The sequence below is a fragment of the Argopecten irradians genome, chromosome 10 (assembly GCF_041381155.1).
Source record: "Argopecten irradians isolate NY chromosome 10, Ai_NY, whole genome shotgun sequence".
NCBI classification, from domain to species: domain Eukaryota; kingdom Metazoa; phylum Mollusca; class Bivalvia; order Pectinida; family Pectinidae; genus Argopecten; species Argopecten irradians.
Window position 1 is genome coordinate 7,338,438 of NC_091143.1, and position 22,697 is coordinate 7,361,134.

Sequence of the window (22,697 nt, forward strand, 5' to 3'; positions counted from 1 at the left end):
AGTATGTTTATTGGGTTATGTTTTTGGAGGCTATGATATTTTTGGCGAGCTATGTTAATTGAGGCTGCGATCTGTTGGTTTTAGCTTCTAAATTACTTCAAGTTAAAAATAGGAAAAATAACAAATTGTATCCCGAAAAAATTCCGTGTCACTATATCTTATATGGAATGAAGTACTGATTGTGCATGCAGCAAAGGCGAAATAAATTATTTTTTATAATATTTTGTGTTAATAAGATATACATGTATATATATATATACACGTTTAAACACCAATCCATCAAATGATGAATATCATTTATGCTCTGTCGGCGGTGGAGTATTTTTAATGTTACAATATTTAGATATATGTTGACTGCACATAAATAATAGTTTCTCAGACAGACATAATATGTTGGAATAGAGTGGCTGGCCTTAGATAGTTTTATAACATAATGCGCTAAATATCCATTATATGTCACTAGTGTAATATGACCTGCCACGATTTTCATGGGTTGGACATTCATTGTGACGTCTAGACAAATACAATAAAATGACGTCAGGATTTGGAGGACTTCTTTTTGTGATGATTTCATATGATATTTAATAAAACTCGTCTCGAAGGTTTAATTTTGCAAGCCAATGTTTCTGATCCTACTTATTTATTATAATATGTTGGTTCTTTGGTTGATTAGATATGCGTCCTATATATACATATCAACGGTACTTTGCATGTGTACGTACGTATATTGGGAGGCTGCAGTTTGTACTTGTTGTGTCTCCTTGTGATAGTGGGACTGTGACACGTAGTACAGTGCTACCTCACTGAAGTTTACTGCCACACACCTCTAACTACCCGGTCACATTATACTGACAAAGGCTTATAAAGGTATTACGTTAGGAAACTGGTTAGTCGTATATACATCATTGTTATGATATATTAACGAAAGTTTTCAAATACGACACCATTCAATATCGTCGATATAGAGAAGCCTGTTGATTATAACATTTTGAAGGACAATATATTGAATAATCATTGACATACCTGTCAAAATCCAGTCAATAAAATGTCTTTTTAAGACATCTGTCGCACACGTGGGAGATGTAAACAGATTCGGAATAGGAAGAATCACTATGGTTCCTTTCGACTAATTAACATGCATTTTTTTATGCTTTTGGCGTGTACTGTATGGTCTTCTGTCTGCTTTTGACGTGTTTACACATTAATATGAAAGCAATTAAGATGCTGACAAAAATTGCACCTTGTGTGCCTTTTTAACAGTGGTTAGAGGCATGAGAAATATAGCCGTTAGATCATGCGCGGTTATAACAGGATAACTGGACTTCTCATATACTGAATGTCATTATTGGGAAAATGTTATTTTCAGAAAGGCAGAGGTAATGTATGTGAACCAACACAATGCGGATACGAAGATAATTTAAGATAGGTTCTTTGAGAAATCACGAATATGAAAACTATACACATGTTACTATATAATAGATATATGTTAATTTTCATTTAACATATATTTTTTTTATATATTCAAATGAAAGCGAATTACTATAAACTATTTTTATTCAACAATTAAATGATTAATAAATTGCATTTATTGAAAATATAACTTATTCTATTTATCTTATATCCAGATTGCATTCATATATTCAATAAGTGCGATTTAAGAATCCTATAATGTTATATTTACATTTTGTATTCTATTTCAAAGTAAAACCATATAATTTAGATGGGAGTGAATATTTGGATTTCCGCTTTAACGATTAAACCTGAACAGTCAAGGTCAATGTGATAAAATTAGTTCGTTTAAAAATTTGAAAAGACAACATAAAGTCACTGTTTTCAACAGCTTTTTAGTTTGCTATTAATATCCAGACATTTTAAAATATTTTATAGGTTTATAGGCAAACTGGTTCATTCAACTACAATGTCAATTTTCCCGCACGGACTAAATTGCTGTCAGTAAACAGGATTCCCATTATATGTATATCCTTTCGACGGCCAGCAGGATTCGAACTTGACTCAATTTCGATAGTAGGTTATAACAAATGCCATCTATGAAAGCAGTTTACATCTAGATTTCGTTTGATGCCATTTTCACGATGATAACAAACAGTACACACCACAAACAAGCAAAAACAGTCACCGGAAGTCCCCTAAAGGTCACCACGAACGGGTCATGGGAGGCAGAAACCTGCGCGTGGGACTTGGTTTTTTTTATTATTGAAATCGGTGCTATTTTCCCCTTCCTTTTCCCTTTCTCTCTATTTTCTCTTACTTTGATATCTCTTCTATCGTTTAAGACCATCTGCATGTCTGTATCTTGATAACTAAGCTCACAACGACAGGTTTCCGGGCACACACTAAAATCCGGATTTCAGACCTCAATTTTTGACTTATTTGGGCATGTTCAAAGGTGATTTGTGACGTCACTAATGCAATGACCGAATCGATATTGACATGCTATATAGGGATGAACATCTCATTTCCAAAAAACTAGTATTTAGTTTTCAACGGTCTCAGTGGGGCCCCAGAAGGGTACATGAAATGGGGCAAATGAATAATTACGCATAAATACGTTACGGCCGTCCAAAGGATAGATATTACTACAGAAAGTGTACAGAAGGCTTTGGACGCAGCAGCACAATGGGAAACAGATTAGCTAATGGAATTCCATCCAGATAAATGCAACATCATCAGTGTTACACTAAAACGCAACAAAATACATCACAACTAAACACTCCACAATCACACACTTGAGCAAGTAAACACAAGTAAATATTTAGGACTAACACTACAAAAAAAAAAAAAAAAAAAAATGGGACATACACATAAACAATATCACCGCAAACGAAAACAGATTCACAATATATAAAAGAACACGCATACAAAGCACTAGTCCGACCCAAACTGGAATACTGCTCTTCCATATGGGATCCCCACAACACAAACCAATTCAACGGATAGAAAAAAAAACCACAACGCAGAACAGCAAGATACGTAAACAACAACAACAACAACAACAACAAATCACAAAAATCCTTTCAGACCCTTGCACCCCTACAGATCACGTGACGTATTCGTCATTTTTGGAATCATGAAAAACAAAGAAGAAGAGACTGCATTTATTGACTCATAATGCAGATCATTATTATCATTACAGTAACAGGAGTCTCTTTGACAAAATGTAAATATTTAATACAACTATATATAGTAATACTTCTTTAAACGAATCTGCTTGATACGAATGTTTGCTTATTACGAGGTAAATTAAAATCCCTGGTTTAGGCTCCTCTTTATTGATACTTTTTATTCTTCTATGAGAAATGTATAACGAATTCAATTATAACGAATTCTCGTTTAATACAAAGTGATCTCTTGGTCCTGTCAAGCAGGTTTTTGTTGTATAACATTTTTTTCCGTGAAAGTGCTGGATGTAGCCATGTTTAAAAGTAAAACTTAGGACCTAGAAAGGGAATCGATTGATAGGAAATCAAGTACTATCAAACAGGTGTTAAACTAGTTGTCGATAACGGAAAATCTGGTCCCATGGCATTCGTCACATTCGTTTTACTGTATAGAGGTTATTTCTAGTGTCTTGATGAATAAAAGTTATACATTGTAAATGTACTTCATCGAGTAGGATGGAAAGTTTGATATTTTTCAGAATTGCAAAACCTCACGAGATAAAATATAAGTGCTAGTCATCAGGAAACAAGGAATATTGTATTTGTTAAATTCTTATGTCTCTGTCCTCGGTCTATACTAGGCTAACTGATACTGGTGTATGTGTATTTCATTCTGACGCGATTCCTATTTACCTCCTTACTCCCCCGCTTATACATTTAGTCCATCTATGTTGAAAACTAATATAAGATAATCAAATGGACGTTAAAACGTTGAAATATGTGTGTAATATTATATCATTTTTATATATATATATATCTAATTTTCCCGCCAAAACTATATTTTTACTATAAATGCTGAATTTTGGTAGGCTAGTTTTCAGTTGTAGAATGAAAATTAAAAAAAAAAAAAACCCGAATATATCTTCATTCGAGCTAATATCGCATATATTTTCACAATAAACCCTTATATTTCACTGCGAAAAATTAATAAATAGATGCATTTGGATTTGTTTTTTGGTTCCTAAAATATATATCGAAATAACCAGGTTACAATAAATTATGATTTAACAGATACGTTACCGTCTTCATTTTTTCACTATAGACAAGACGTAGTGCTCTTGGTTATGAATAATAGACGAAAAAAAATGAATATACAAAGTATGTAATGTTTGGTGTTTTCTTTCTAATATACAGTACAAAAGCTATACGAGATGTTTACCGCCTTGTAGAACTGAAGTAAACAATGCGACTGGTTTAGTTGGTAATTAGAGGCAACTAATATAAATCTGAGACTATCACTTGTAAATGATAATGTCAATAGTATTGAACAGACATGTGCAAAAGATCGATCAGTAATATTTTGGAATAAATATGTATATATTATTTATCTGAATGGATAAACATAAAAGCACAGTGCTTCATAAAACTGTTGTATTTTTAAGTGGTTTCGAATATTTATTTTTTTGTATTTCATTTGAAATAGCAGTGTCAACCACAAACAATAATCAACAATATGTTAAAGAGTAATACTAGTTATTATCCGTATTGATTTATTTTAGTTTCCTCTGTAACTATACACAAACTTTAAGTTACTAACACTTGTATATTTTTGTAAGCTATTGATTCGCGGTGTAATATGATATGACAATCTATTCTGACTTCCAAATGCTATACCCCTGGACAGCTATATCATTGTTGTGGAATGCAGCAGATACATATTTCTGTCGATACAATTGTAAATTTACTGGATAAAGAATACTATCTTACCAGCAAACTTCTTTCGTTGGTGCTGTTAAATGGGTCGTTAGATGAACTATGTGTATCAAGTCAAACTGTGAACTGCGAATCAGTGCCAGAGAATAACTGCCTGTGCATTAATTCTATAATTAATGGGCGCTAAATGTTCCATTTAGCAGCGTGCTGTCCCATCTCAATATTGCTGTATATAGGGTTAGTCTTATCCTTGACTAAGAGGTTTGAATCGGAAACTTTAAATTATCTCTAACCATTTAACATATATCGCAACCCAAATCTTAATATGCACTTTGCAAATGGCGTATATGTATATTACAATTACGATTACAGGGGTTGTTTAAGTAACCAATCTGCAAAAGTAAAACTGAATTATTTGAGACTTTTTCGTTGATTGCTAGTTTCACTTAAGGAAACGAGATGTTTTTATTATGTACAGTGACATAGAGGTTGTTGTTAGTATATGTTGTTGGTATATGTTGTTAGTATATGTTGTTAGTATATGTTGTTAGTATACGTTGTTAGTATATGTTGTTAGTATATGTTGTTAGTATATGTTGTTAGTATAAGTTGTTAGTATATGTTGTTAGTATATGTTGTTAGTATATGTTGTTAGTATATGTTGTTAGTATAAGTTGTTAGTATATGTTGTTAGTATATGTTGTTAGTATAAGTTGTTAGTATATGTTGTTAGTATATGTTGTTAGTATACGTTGTTAGTACATGTTGTTAGTATATGTTGTTAGTATATGTTGTTAGTATAAGTTGTTAGTATATGTTGTTGTAGTATAAGTTGTTAGTATATGTTGTTAGTATAGTTGTTAGTATATATATGTTGTTAGTATATGTTGTTAGTATATAGTTGTTAGTATAGTTGTTAGTATAGTTGTTAGTATATGTTGTTAGGTATATGTTGTTAGTATATGTTGTTAGTATAAGTTGTTAGTACATGTTGTTGGTATAAGTTGTTAGTATATGTTGTTAGTATAAGTTGTTAGTATATGTTGTTAGTATATGTTGTTAGTATATGTTGTTAGTATATGTTGTTAGTATATGTTGTTAGTATATGTTGTTAGTATATGTTGTTAGTATATGTTGTTAGTATATGTTGTTAGTATATGTTGTTAGTATATGTTGTTAGTAATGTTGTAGTATATGTTGTTAGTATATGTTGTTAGTATATGTTGTTAGTATATGTTGTTAGTTTTATTTGTATTGTTGTTAGTATAAGTTGTTAGTATATGTTGTTAGTATAAGTTGTTAGTATATGTTGTTAGTATATGTTGTTAGTATAAGTTGTTAGTATATGTTGTTAGTATATGTTGTTAGTATAAGTTGTTAGTATATGTTGTTAGTATAAGTTGTTAGTATATGTTGTTAGTATATGTTGTTAGTATAAGTTGTTAGTATATGTTGTTAGTATATGTTGTTAGTATATGTTGTTAGTATATGTTGTTAGTAATGTTGTATATGTTGTTAGTAATGTTGTTAGTATATGTTGTTAGTATATGTTGTTAGTATAAGTTGTTAGTATATGTTGTTAGTATATGTTGTTAGTATAAGTTGTTAGTATAGTTGTTAGTATAAGTTGTTAGTATATGTTGTTAGTATAAGTTGTTAGTATAAATCATTAGTATATGTTGTTAGTATAGTTATATGTTGTTAGTATATGTTGTTAGTATATGTTGTTAGTATATGTTGTTTAGTAGTATGTTGTTAGTATATGTTGTTAGTATAATTTAGTATGTTGTTAGTATAAGTTGTTAGTATATGTTGTTAGTATATGTTGTTAGTATATGTTGTTAGTATAGGTTGTTAGTATAAGTTGTTAGTATAAGTTGTTAGTATATGTTGTTAGTATAAGTTGTTAGTATAAATCATTAGTATATGTTGTTAGTATATGTTGTTAGTATATGTTGTTAGTATATGTTGTTAGTATATATGTTGTTAGTATATGTTGTTAGTATAAGTTGTTAGTATAAGTTGTTAGTATAAGTTGTTAGTATAAGTTGTTAGTATAATGTTGTTGTATATGTTGTTAGTATAAGTTGTTATAATGTTGTTAGTATAAGTTGTTAGTATATCATTAGTATAGTTGTTAGTATAAGTTGTTAGTATATGTTGTTAGTATAGTTGTTAGTATAAGTTGTTAGTATAGTTGTTAGTATATGTTGTTAGTATATGTTGTTAGTATATGTTGTTAGTATAAGTTTGTTAGTATAATGTTGTTAGTATAAGTTGTTAGTATAGTTGTTAGTATAGTTGTTAGTATATGTTGTTAGTATAGTTATGTTGTTATAAATCATTAGTGTTGTTAGTATAGTTTGTTAGTATAAGTTGTTAGTATATGTTGTTAGTATAAGTTGTTAGTATATGTTGTTAGTATATGTTGTTAGTATATGTTGTTAGTACATGTTGTTAGTATATGTTGTTAGTATAAGTTGTTAGTATATGTTGTTGATTTATTTTCACTTGTTAGTATATATTATTGTTATTATATGTTGTAAACATTTAAACCTTATAACATTTATTAATTTACTTTTAGCAAGATTTTACTAGATCAAGTCAATTTTAACAGAGTTACATAACGAGAAAAATCAGTTTTGACTTAAATCTGTTCTTCTGTTTCGAGAAATTGGAGCGAGGAAACTTAACCAATCATTGACGACGTTATAAATATTACGTCATGTCTGATTGGCTAAGCAAAGATTTAAGTCTAAGACTGTTTCGTCACCTGATCACCTTTGTATTTGTCCAGAGTCTTCTGTAGTTTCCCTCTTCTGTATGGGATATAGTAAATGTAGTATGCCGTGCGTCGAGCCAGATAATTATATCTGTATAAATAGAAATCCCGAACATTCAATGCGGAATGTAGACCTACCTATAAAAGCTCAGACTACGTTCTCCTTTAACGGGTTATTTAGGTTCAGGTCTACATACCTGCTGTTTTACATGCCGATAAAAGTTGTCAACTTCTATATATCTTACGAAGATAAACAATAAATGCAAAACTTGTGGACGCTAGGTTGTGATGTTCGGTACTAAGGCAAAAAATAAATGCAGAATCTGTGAACGATGGGTTGTGGTGTTCGGTGTTTGATATTCAATACGATTACAATCAATCAATCAATATTTTAATTTAGTGTCAAATATACAACCATTGATAACATTAATGTACAAGTAATTTTTGATATCCTGTCGATATTGGCTTATGAGACTCTTATGAAAAGGTATATATACAGTTAGAAATTGCTTAATGTTATACATATTAAAACTATGTTTAAAATCACATGTGAAGCACAAAAGTATAATTTCAACATGGTATCATTTAAAATATTTCTCTATAATCTGTCTGAAAATAAGACTTCTTCATTTCATCATTTGATAACTTATTTTAGTTAATAGAAAGTGAAGTCCATTATCTTTTCAATCGAAGTTGTTCTTTTCATGAATTTATCTTTCATTTTAAATTGCTGTAGTAGTCAATAGCTTTATACAAGTGTGCCATAAGACGATATTGACTGGACATCTTTTATACATGTATATTGGCTATATTTATAAATTCTGCGATGGTATAACAGATTGATTAATTTGAACTAGATTAAACATAATGCAGAGTAGGAATTGAAACAAATGTATAAATGTATATAACAGCCTATTTCCCGTTGATGCAAAACCTCAAATCATTTCTTACACAAAACGGCGCCTTTTAACGACGGCTATATATAGTTACTGAAATCATCTGCAACGCGAGAATGCCTTTCTCCGGAGACCACTTCTGTGTGGCCGGAACTACCCCGGAGAGGAGGAGCCCTGGGGGGAGTGTCTATGGACACAAGCGTATCTAAGGATGTTGGTAGTTATAGATACATTCCGTCTAACTGCTATATTAGTGTAGGTCGACGACAAATCCAGTGTGTCTTTCCAGAACAACGCCAGGCGAATTCACCCGAACGTATTACACTAAAAGCTTTCATTGGGAAACGTAGCAGATATAAATGACATGTCATTATTGAAACTGACTTTACTTGGAACATTGAGTAGGAGTGAAATACAGTTATATATTCCTGGCGTTTTTTCCGTATTGTGTCCAATAAACTATTTCCTCTGTCTAAATATTAAAGGTTGGACAACAATTGATTAAAACGCCAGTCAATTAGTAACAAAACAATTAATGTAATAAAAGATATATAATGTACATAAAATTAATAAAATTCCTATTGTAAAGATTTTAAGTTACCGTAAATTACGAAGTTGATCATATATATCAATTTGCAGTTTGAAATAGTAATAACTGAATATTAAGTATTCAATTACGAAAGATAACTGCCCGAAATGATCAATTCTTTGACAATGTGAACTTTTATGTTGTGCATGTTTTCCTGTTTTAGAGTGACGAAAGTATAGAAACAGTATAGTATGTCACAATATTGGAAGAAACACGATAGTCTATAATGCTAACATCACAGCTTCTATAAAGAATACTCGAATGCAGTGGAATATATAACGGGTTCACATCTCACACCTCCTCAGAGTTCGGGAGGTCCAGCCATCTGGTAACATTTAATGGAACAAGACATCGCCCCTCACTGAGTGGAAATCTGAAAGAGTGACATCTTATATCGTCATGTCATGGATGACAGAAATTGACATCCAAAATTAATTTCACCTTGAAGATGGTTTGTCAACACAAACGTTTCAATGGACCAGGTAACGATTGTCACCGATCGATTGGGGACTATTGTTCAATGGACTTGGCATTTCTTGTGTGGACCCCGAGATAAACCTTGGCTGGCGCGTGAGGGGCTGTATAGGAGAACCGTTTATACGGTTGATCGATAGGAGTAAAATATGGGGCTGTCCACTTGGAATTGTACCTCTGTTATTGGCTAACCTGTATTTGACCCCAGGTGCGTAGAGGATTAAATACACAATTCCCCTAGGGATGTCATATTGTTTGGCGTGTATTTAAGATATGTATGATTGATGGCATTTAGCGTCAATTGAAACACCAAACAATAACTCCAAGTTGATTTATAGCTGTTTTGGAATGAACCGAGCCTTGTAAACGGAACAAATATCTGATGTTCGATACAAACTAAAAGGTACATATGTATGTGACTGACAGCTTGTAGGATACGACAAAATGAAACAAAGAACCTATCTGGAATTAATTAGAAAATCATATTACCCCATTAGAGATTTGATTAATGATAACGAAATCCACCAAATCAATCAAATACGTACTATACATCTAGTAGGAGCAGGAAATAGACTGCCAAACCTGGATTCGAACCCGGGACCCTTTAAACACTGGTCGAAGGGCTCTACAATATGTACCTGGTTGCCGGCGACCCATAACCGTTTCATTACAACAAAATCAACGGCTAGTTGGAGTAATAGCGTCATAAATGTTCGATGCATTTCTAAATAATAAGTTATCCCTAAATATTTCGTTCATAAAAAATCTGCACAAAAAAAACAACTTTTTTTTCTGTCAAAAATGACCCATTGTGACGAAAAATCACAGTAATATAATTCATCACATGGAATTAACAACAATATATCGAGAAAACATACAGCAGAACATTGACATCATTTTTCTGAAACGGAATAGCCTTAATCTTCAAAAATAACGCATTCTGGGCTATAAGAGTTCCTTCCCTTGGTTCCTTATGTCGTTACTAGAACTAGGGGGAGTAACTTTGTTAGATCAAAATGCTGAATAACATGAAATTCAAGTGTTTTACGTCAAACCTCCATTTCCGCTCTTGTTTTCTCACATCCAAGCCATCTATTTACATTATTGTTTGAATGCACCAGCAGCGGTTTTAGCAACATATATTCGAACCATGAACGCCCAACTTCAAAGCTACACATTCAAACACAGAGTACCATTATTCGATATTTTTCATATAGATCAAAGGAAAGTCTCTGATTGGAACTGTTTTACTGGGGTGGATCCATATAACTGTAAAACAATGAGATTGAAATGAGTATTAAAAGTTTTAAAAAGTCACACAATTATATTTGGAGGAGAGAAGATTATCTTCTTTATCATCATTTAACTACCCATATATCAATTCAAAGTCGATCGACGATGTGTGAATGATAAAATAATGCTTACAATAACATAAGACAAACTATTAAGGATATCAGTTGGAATCATATACAGTCCAACTTGCCTATAAAGAGCACCCAAAGGAGAAAATGGTCTTTAAAATCATGTGGTCTTTATGCACAGGTCAAACTTTGTTGAATGTGACCATTTGGGACCCTGAGAAAGCGGTCTTAATAAGTAGGTGTTATTTATATAGAAGTGGTTGTTATGGTAGTAAATACAAATTAATGAAATATAACTCAAACGCGCTCTATGAACTATCAAACATCATAATGATGAAACGTCAAAATAACATCAAGGTGTGCCTGTTGGTGATGAACTCGTGGATTCACAGAAATGATACTCATATACACTATATCTCACTATCTGCAGTGCATTGCTACATCGTAAATGAATAGTCTCTGACAAATTACACCAGTAAGTGAGTTATATGTAGACGACAAATTATCTTTTACCACCTGCTCGGTCTCTCGAGCCCGCCATTAGCTATACACTAGGTGGATACCATGAAATGAAGCACCAGTTGCTTAAGGTTATGATTTCGCCCACGTTTGACACGATCTACACCGACAACAGCTAAAAGTGCACATTCTAAATGACAAAGGTTTTCTTTGGTGTACTACTTTTATTTCGTCAGCGATCTTATTTTGTTCAAATCACGAGACCCTTGAAGAAAAATGAAATATTGATAATGTTCATTCATTTTAGTCTTACTTCAACCGCTCATCAAAAGGGAAATATATATATATTAAAACAAAATATATTTAAGCATTATCTTCCTTTCTTTAGTCGATATAGATGACAGAGTTTAGAAGACAAACTTTATAATGCGCACTAACTGATGGTAATCAGTTGGCGTTACTATGTCAGCATTAGTGACGTCATAATAGTCGCTATACCCTCATAGACTTCACTTTGGCTTGATTAGTTATTAATAGTAAAATTAAAAAGTGAATGTAAATACGACGAAATAAAGTTGTATACATTAAGCAACGAAAATCTAAGTGGAAACTTTTCATAACAGTATGACTAGAACCAAACATTCCTGAAGACATTGGTATACAAGTCTACAACTAGAATTGATATGTTTACTGAACTACATGTACTGTGTAGTGGATTTCTGGTTTAGTAGTCAACATATGCCTTGATGTAAAATAACCAATTGTATCTTATTGTATATTAATATTAACACGCGAAACCGTCTCATAGGTCTTAAGACAATCGGTGTCTAAATCATTACGTTACTACATCACCGGTTCATTGATTAAATGTTTCATCTGCCTATGTCCTGTTACAGACAACATACAAAATCTAAATACATGTATGTCACGATATCAGATAATACCACCATTGGTAGGTTTACAATACTGACCTACATAATCCATCGTGTGACCCACTTGTTCAGTAATGACCTAGTTTCTAGTTATATCAATATACAAATGTATTGACGTCGTATATCATTTGCTGTCATATAGAGTCATCAGTGCTCGACCAGCGAAACGTACTAATCACGTCAAGATAGTGAACAATCAGAAATCTATTCGACGAGGGCCGCAGTGGAATGGCAAACAATGCAATATATTGTAGATTCAGGTTCATTATCATGTCTCAAGATGATTATGATTATAGAGAGGTGGTTTGTATAGATATAGCCACACATGGTTAATGTCTACAGTGTGGACAAAGCAATGGAGGCAACCTACCGTTTATCAGGCCAAACAAAACACACAGGGTTACATGCTAAACATAAAGTAATCATCAACTATTTATGGTATGACTGAAATAGCTTTGTATGTTATGTCTTGATAAAGGGGTTGGCTGGGCGTATTGGAAATCGTTCTATGGCACTCTGTAGATATTGGAATTATTATTTATTTTCCAGTGATCGTCAAATTATTTTTAAAAATAAGAATCGTGTTTGGAAGTATTAAAAATGACACTACCATGAGTTGCATTGCTATATGATTAAGATTTCATTATTGTTGTAAGATCTTGTAAACAATAAACAAACTGCGCTAACCTAATATCGACAGAACCTTGATCGGGTAGATGAGGACTATTATCCATCCTCTGTTTGTTTTAATTGTATTTTATGATGATATAACCCATCATACCTTGGTTTTACGTACATCCCATATGTCAGTAGCTCCTCCTTCCACAGCCGTCCTCAACGTGTTGTCTATAGGGCTATAAACCAGAACAATGAATCATAACAATAAATAAAAAATATATATTCACACAAAGATACATCATTGTTTTTCATATACAAATCGAACAGATGTAAATTGCATCGGACACTCGACCGCGATTTATGGATTACTGCTTGACAGAGTGGGGTAAAAACAAAATTATTAGGCTTAAGTGATAACGAAATTGATCCCCACAGAATGACCTGTACAATTGGGGTTGTTTCTCCTTAAATCACCCCTAGGGTCTCATATCATTCCCTGCTGCCTCTCGTAATCAAATAAACCCTATAGCATACAGAGCCTATCGGCGCAGTTATTGAAATGGCAGTCAGTATTGGTGATTATGTCAATGCGTAACGACCCTCAGAGGGAGGACGGCACGCACGGCGGAAGTATTTCAGTTGTTTTTCTGGAGAGTTCCAGGACAGGAAATACCCCTACAGATACGCTAAGGTGACACATGAAGTGATATTTGCGAGATTTATTACAAGTCGAATATTTCACATGACGTTTAAATTCGTAGTCACGTAATATTGTTATCTAAAATGCAAATGGTGGAAAACGTAGAACTCTGTAATGACTTGTCGTCCGTGGATCGCTGTATATCTGATGTTTTATAAATCTCCAAAAAAGATGATCACACTGTTCACACAATAAAATCAAACAATCAATAAACATGTCTAATAAGATACTAGATTTTTTTTAGATATCCTGTTTCTATGTCTGAAATGTCCCTTCTTCTTGTGCCAAGTGTTACCCAGTACTGCATGATATATATAACTAGTACGTGTACATGTATCTGTGGATTATACGCTTGTGTCATGGATTATTCCCTACCTAGATGGTGTGATAACGAGATCACAAACCGAGGGGTAATTCATTAACGTCCAATCCAAGACTTACTGAGTGTTGGACATTCATGAACATTCCGAGGGCTGTGATTTTGTTGTTATATTCTCATAGGTAGGAAATGATGTTTTTCTCCATATACAGAACAAAAAGATGAAATAATAGCCTAGATAGAAGTATTTTCCCCGCGACATAAACATGGTTCCGTCGTCTGCACGTCAATATTGATGACGCCATCGAAAATACACGCCACGGTTACACCGCATTAAGTCATGACGTCACGTAATTGTCTTCAGGTTCAAAAGGTTAGCGCGCGCAATCAGTCATACCCTAGGGGTTGACAGAGAAATCTCCCACGGATAAAACCGATGACAAATCAGTGAATGGTGGGAGGAAAACTAAATAATGCATGTTCTTTAGGGACGTCTGGTCTGTCAACTCACTCTTATATTTAAATGTTCACAGCGTTACGAGCTGTGTCATGTGCAATGTTTTTAGCCTTTTTATTTGATATTAAATTAAGGTACATGTATAAACCAACTTTCTATCGGGGCTACTAAATTTCGCGATTTCCATTTTAAAAACATTTTCGCGACGATTTCCATTTGTGAATGGAACTCTCAATCAATATACATGATGTAGATGTCAATTCACGGAGACAAGGTAAGTGAGTCTCATATACGTTTTTGACGGAGATAAACTTTTGCGAATTTACATGGATCGTAAAAATTCGGGAAAGAAATTGGTTTACAGTACTGTAATATACAAGTGTAGGTGCGTTTTTATTTTCACTTGCTTATTTTTTGTTGAAGTACGTGAAAAGTACCGATAAATTTCATATCCAATAACCATTCGTTGTGTAACCTCCTCTAAGTATCTGATAAACTCTACTTCAATATAGAGGTGTTAGGACGTGAGTTCATTGGCTGATTAAGGTTAGTTCATAACCATTTAAAAATGTCATGATCGTCAAAGTTTACGGTAGAGATATTGAAACAGGTTGTACAACCGATACTGACAGGTTTAACGGCAAATCATTTCCTACTGGGAGACAAACACGAAAAGACAAGCCCTATACTATCTCTCTACAGACGTGACAGGGATGAATAGTCCGGAACTCCTCTGGGTTTATGCCGATGAATTGACAGCTTTTTACGGGGGTGTTTCCTTCTGATTGAAAAGCTTGTTATGTATAATGGAGAAGAGGCCAGGAACGCCAGCGGTGTCGGGACGGGAGTGTTTTCAACGAAATCAATATATTTTCAGCAGACAGTTAGAAATGTCATATGAACGCTAATTTACAATAATATGTCTCCATACCATTCGAATTCATCAATCCTTTAAAACATGCATGATGTCGTAAACAACATTTTCAGTTTATCATAGGAAAGCGATTTCCGGCGGTAGCGGTAATATTATCACGAACGGAGAAAAGACGACGCAATATAAATCTATAATTCCATTTGGGTTTGTTTGTTTTTGTACGATTTGGTGTTTCCAAAGACGCATTATATGAAACAATATATGAGGTGCGTGTAAACAATACCTGGTCTAAGAGTAGTAAGTTCATCTTCATGGTAATAAGATAGTATCAAGTCTTACCAACAGAGAATTAAGAGGTCACTCGGGGGGATAAGACACAGGAATTTAACCGCTAAGTCATATAGCAAGCATGGTTAAGTGTCATTCACGAAGCACTATACGAATCAACGTTTTTATATTTTTATATAAAACAAGACAATTTGTTTTAACATTAGATCAAGAAATGTTTTATTTATTTCTATTTGGCATCAATACGTATAAAGGAAGTAGCTAATAAGTACTATATACAATATGTAGAACCCGGCACAGAATACCATTGACTAGCAAGATTGTATTAACATGTGCTGACTGTTCATTTCTCCAACACACGTGTAAACCAAAACGTCTCTAATTCCAGACTTCCGGCTACCTACACTTCTTCTAGGCAATTCACTGCAGAGAACATTTTAAGTCACTATCTTCCTTGTTTGAATAGCTCAACGATCCAAACAACAGCACGCATCACTGTGGGGGGATCATGGGACTACAAAAGAGAGCTCTGTGTGGATCAAACATGGCGGAAGTAACTACGAGACACAAAAACCAAAATTTACATAACTTTCCACTTTCTGTTGTCATGTTTCACAATGCCGAGCACACTCTGTGATCGATAAAGGTAGTATATTTGATTCCATTTTTATTGAATTTGCTACGAGAAATAGAAAACATTATGACACCAAATTGAGTCGTCGTTATTCATAATGATAATCATCTCCATAAAGTGACTGGAATTCCGTCTTTATCAGTCAATATTTACCGATGTACTCTATTGTATAATGCCAAAATGGATGTTACTGTTTCAGTCATGTAAAAATTATATGCAAACACATCTACATGCTAAGTGGAAATAGGTTTTGATAAAATGATGTATATCCATTCACCAAATCGTTAAACTTCCATGATTTGGGTGATGCATCATATATATAGTGTGCAAGGTCCAGTCCCATTGGCGTATGGGAAGATTTTATGAATGCGTTGCGCACAAGATTAGCTGATATTCGCTGAACATAGGCAATATTCGTAAATCGTATTTGTGTCGGCCGACCAACATCCGCACACTTCCGAAATTATACGTAGAGGCATATTTATATATATAAATCCGTTCCCAGGATTTTTTGAAATGCACAAAATTTTACTAATGATAATATTCAACTCACTCATCTGCTTCCTCCCACCCAGATATTGACTAAAGGACAAACCAACTTCAGAACAGGGTGAAGCCCGCTGGTGTCTATTGGCAGAACCTCCATTAGACTCCCGGTACTGCAGTATGTATGGTAAAAGTTTTCATAGAAAATGAAAGGCCATAGCGGAAGAGAAGCTTGATGGGTAGATGACTTGCCCTACAACTCAAGGATATCGGCATCATGGTTACAGCCTGCCAAGACTTTATGCAGCGACACATACCAGTATTAACACCCTTCCATCTGTACTTGCAGATGTTAAATAAAGGAAGCTTCCAGCTCCTACCCTTTCTCTTTTCACAATACTTTCTTTCTGTATGTGTCCTTGAACAGACACTGGCACTATCTCCTCCGCGCGTTCTTTTCCTTCAGCCACTCAATCGCAGCGTTCTCTTGTACTCCCTTTTTCAATAGCAGAAAGTATATGCAGTCCATCAATAGGACGAAACGACATCATCATCGACAGCAATATCTTCAGGGATTGGACTGGGGGATCTGACGACAACCCTAGGCCTGGGGCGGCTTTGATTTGAGTCGGCAGCAGACTGGGTTTAATCTAGAGGTGGTTAGGGTGAGTACATTTGGATGAAGTGCGCAACTGCTATCGATAGAAACATTATGCAAATTTTCATAAGAAAAGTATTTCTAAAGTTTTAGAACCTGTTTTTGTTTGTTTGTTCGATTAATTAATGTCCAATTAACAGTTCCGAATTAATACACGAAAAAATATGCTAAAATATAATATAGTGTATACCAGTGTGTATTACAGATCACCGTTGTCCAAGGCTGATCATTCCATCTGTTACAGAAATTGGACATGTAGTTTACAGAGGTCCAATTATTGTCTAAACACGCTACAGTATCAAGGACACTGCAGGCGGGAAACGTGTCTTTGGTGACAGCGACTACGATTCGAGGTAATGGGCGTCTTGGCTAAATGTCATGCGGATGCCAAGAAGACGAGGTTGGATTAAAATAGTAATTTCTAGAGATGTAGCTACAATTGTAGTAAAAGACATTATACCTCACGATTCTACCGCTCTAAGTGATATCTTAATTGTACACTCAATGGCTACAAGCAGTGGAAACTCTTATATATTGCTGTCTGCTTCATTGAACCATGTATGTTACGCAAATAATACGTATTACCTATGATTCTTATGTGTGAGTAGAAATTAATCCATACTCGTATGATTTCTATTAATTCAACTAAGTAATGTTCAAATCATAGGTCACTGCAGTACGTGGTGCTAGATCACTCGACGTGAAGCAAGGATCGACGTATTCTCACTTACAGTGATTAAGAGTATTTAGATAATATGGTTATTTTGGTTTGATACAGAGCCGTCTATGATAATCGTATTAATCGTAAAAGAAAAATCCCGTCTTAGTCCAGTATAACCAACCCCTCTCACGTACTTCTGGTCTCTCTATTTCACCCACTTTCATCGCGTATTGGTATTGCAAGAATGAAGGATTATAATATGTTTTGCTAAATACTTATAACAATTGTGACTACACCTAAAACCGACAGAAGAAAATATTATGATCATACCAGTAAATAGTTGAATGTGTGTATGAGTGGTTGCGGAGTTGTCTAAAATGGGACAGTGTAGACACTGAACTAGAGTGTTAATTGACTGTCATAATTAGAGAAATAATAGCAAGGGTTAACACTATGTTTACTTAACCCGTGTGGTTGGCGGCCACTGTCTCAGCCCCGTATCGAGGTAGGCCACATAGAGGTGCAAAACGTGGTAGAGTTGACCCTTTCGTAGAACAACTTTGAGGACAACGTGTAGTCAAGTGACGTGACAAAAACAAATCTGTTGAGCGTGGATGCTGTGGATTACCGTTGATGTCGAAGTGCTTGCGCGTACGCCGAGTGATTCTGTAGAGTTAGTAAGCAATATTCAAAAGAAGTGATCTTAGTGCGCCAGTCACGGCCAGGAACACGGTACATCGTGATGGTGTAAACGTCCAACATGGTACGGACATACTAGAATCTGTATTTGACTTCTCGTAAGACAAAACGTAAACAATGTGCGTGCGAGGCCGTAAACGAAAACCTATTCAGACTGCATACGTGTCACGTGTCTGAGGAACGGGCAGCAAGCACTGTTTTCCGGTGAAGTCTAACAGTGATTCTCAAGTAAGTTGTGGGACGTTCTTGTTTCGTTTTTTTCCCACTTTTTATCACGGTTTTTGAATGCAAGATATGGACCACTGCACGTGTTTGTGCCGTGTATTGTCAATGTGTTGTGTCAAGGTTTTGAACGGCAAGCAAGGCTGGATGATAACCGTTTCGATACGGTTCTTTCAAGGCACAAATCACGGCATGTATCGATTGAAAGCCCGACGTGATACAGCGTGTTACGTCTTATTACGGTCTTACGTTGCAACCAATATCTGATGAAGTATCATTGCCTGGCCTGGTACATATTTGCTACTTCATGGATTATTTGTATTATTAAATAGAAATAGTCATTATCAAACACATTAAAACCATCAAATTATACAAAAGCTATTATTGCAAAAGACAGATTAAGTGATTAACCATTACAGAAAAAATGGCGTAAAAACACTTGGCTATAATAATTATATATTCATACCAAATATAATTTGTAATTAAAATGTGTTTGAAATGACATTTTCGGCAATAAATATTGTTTCATTTGCTTCAAAAAAAATCCCGGTATCAGACTTTCATCCCTAGTAAGCCTTGGCGGACCGTGAAAAACGTATCGTAGCTTGATCAAAACGTGTAAAACGTGGCAGACCTCATCAGATCGTAACAGGCCTAGTGAGAACGTAGTGGTATTCTTGATAGACCGTGCTAAAGCCGTAGTGTACCTTTAACCTCCCGGAACAGCACTTTCCCGTATATCCACGGTCCATGACGTAATCCGTAAAAGACCGTGGCAAAACTTCACAAGACCTAGCTCAACTTGAATACAGAGACAAAAATAGCCAAAATTCCACGGCGCACCACGTTTCGGGCAAACGGGGCTACCGTGATCGCCGGGAACATAGTGTAAACCTAGCATTACAGAATCTTGGCAAACAAACAGTTGATGTTTGACCCTACTTTAATTTGTATGCGTATCGTAATTGTCTTGCTTGATACTCGAACTTAAGTTTGATCTAACCCTCGTCGAAAATTTTTGGATACGACATTTTGATGTCCATGACACTAGTTTAGGCAACGTAAAACGTTCTCTAGCTGTAATTAATTTTTCAACAGCAAATATATAAGTGAAAATATATTTTCTATAACATTTATTGTAAAAATATGTACTGTGGTCAGATTTATTGACTGGTGACAATATACAGTTCCATGGACCTTTACATGGGATATATTTGTGTGAACATCCAACCAAAGAACGTGTTCCGAAACCTCATTAACAGGAGTAGATTTCATATGAAAGTACATGTTAACATGCAGGTAATTTTACTACTATACGCTGTCATAAGCAAATAATACGATAGCATCAAATACTAACTAAAAAAACCAGATTGACACACATTCCTAGAGGGAAACCATAGGATATCGTGGAAACACTTCGCTGAATTTGAATTAATCATAGCAGATAAAACGTACCAGTGAGCAAAGACAACTACTACCATCCAAAGCAATCAGCCCCTTTAGACAAGCTACAGCTGGAGACAACATCCAGGACAAGCATAAAAAGTGGTTAGAATATCAACACCGTAGAACATCAGACAACTGGAATAAATACAAATTAGCGAGAACAAGGCAACATCCCCCATTAGAGTGTCTAACTATCTGGAAATATATAGGTCCGAGACCAAAACAAATCAAGATTTCAGTCGTTTCAAAAATATTTCCAGGATATATCTCATACCCAAATCACTGTTTCTCTTGGTGATGTGATCTGATGAGGTTTATGTAATCAGCAGAATTTTAGCTTCTCCAATTCTTATGTCGATTCAGGCTGAATAAGTTCAACGGAATCATCTCATTTTAGCATCTGTTTCTATTGGCGATGTAGATTTAAGGTGTTTCAGAAATTCTTTGTTTATGGAGTTCCTAGAAATGTCTTGCTCTCATCATATGTGTTTCTACTGGTTATTCATAAATAACCAGTTCAGCGAATTCATGTTTTTGTTTCTTTTTGACCATATGGTAATGCGGTCTTTTAACATCGTCGTTTCTCCTGTGAATGCGACCTAAACAAGTTCAACGAAATCATTTCACTTTCAGCATCTTTGTTTCTGCTGGTAATGCAGTCTTAAGGAGTTCTAGGAAATATCAAATACCCAACATCACTATTTCTCCTGGCGATGCAGACTTAATGAGGTTTATGAGGTTTGTGAAAATATCTTTGTTTTAGCTTCCCTAATGCTTATATCGGTTCAAGCCTAATGAGTTTAACGAAATCATCTCATTCTGAGCATCTCTGTTTCTGTTGGCGTGTCAGAAAATGTTTGTTTATGGAATTCCAAAAAATGTCTTACTCTCATTACATGTATTTCTGGTGCCGATACAGCATAACCAGTTGGCAATGCGGTCTTAAATGCGTTTCAGAAATATCTTATTCATAACATCGTAAATTCTCCAGTGAATGCGGCCTAAACAACTTCAACGAAATCATCTCACTCTCAGCACCTCTGTTTCTGCTAGCGATGCAGTCTTAAGGAGTTCTAGGAAATATCTAATACCCAACACCATTATTTCTCGAGTGAAATGTTCTAAAAATGTACAGTTGAAAGAAAAAAGTCCTCCTGCACATTTTTCACACTTCATTTTACAAAATATTGAGAACCTTTGCCCCCTCCCCATTAGGTTTCACCTTCCTATGCCACTACTGAGTAAATGATGTCCAAAGGATATTGACTCGGGAGTTTCAGGAAATAACTCAATCACAATACCAATGTTTTCCCACTCAATGAAGCTTAACGAGTTCCATAAAATTATCTCTTTTGCAAGCTTTATTTCTCCTGGATATGCCTCTTTAAGAAGATCTACGAATTCTTCGTGTTCTCATCTTTCATATTTCTCATGGAAATGCGATCTTCAAGCGTTTCAGGAAATAACCTCTTTCTTTCTCAATCTCTCGCCTTCTACTGGAAATTTCGTTTTAATGAAATCTACAAAATCATCTCATTCTCTGCGTCTGTTTTTCTGTCAATGCAAAAACTGAACGAGTTCCTCGAAAACATCTTTCCCAGCCCCTCTTTTTCTCCTGGCGATGTGGACCTAGTTCATCTGAGTCGAACCAAGCTGTGTCGAGCCGAGTGGACCAAATCAAATTGGATCCGAAACTGTGCCGCCCGAGCAACGCCGAGCCAACTGAATCGAGCCCTAATCTCATTTCATGGGCCGTTTTCGTTTATTCGGAACAACCGGTTCGACCGTTGGTTAAAGTCATTATTTCAAATATAAAACCTAACGGACCTGCGGTTTTTGATACAGGCCTGTAAGGGCTTTGTCAAGGCTCGTCTGAAAACAATTTAAAATCAACAGGTCCGTCCTAATTAATAAACGAACAACTAGGTCCAACCTAGTAGATGCACTTGTGTTTCTCCTTGCGATGTTGGCTCAACGAATTTATGAAACCAGCCTCTATGTGATATTTCTCCTGTGGATGGGGACTTAAAGAGTTCCAAGAATATATCTTATTCACAATATCCTCGTTTCTCCAGGTATTGCTGTCTGAACAAGTACAACGAAACCTGCTGGTGATGTTGGCAAGACTACATTGCTTTGACATTTCTGTTTGTATCAACATTCTCCCGAGTGGGACTATAATTTCGTAATGTGTATTTTCCCGTGAATCCTCGTAGTTTTAGAAGTTTCTTATGAATCTACCACCATTTCCCAATTGGATCATAGTTTCGAATCCGTATCTGTTAGATGCAATGACCGTATTAATTTCTT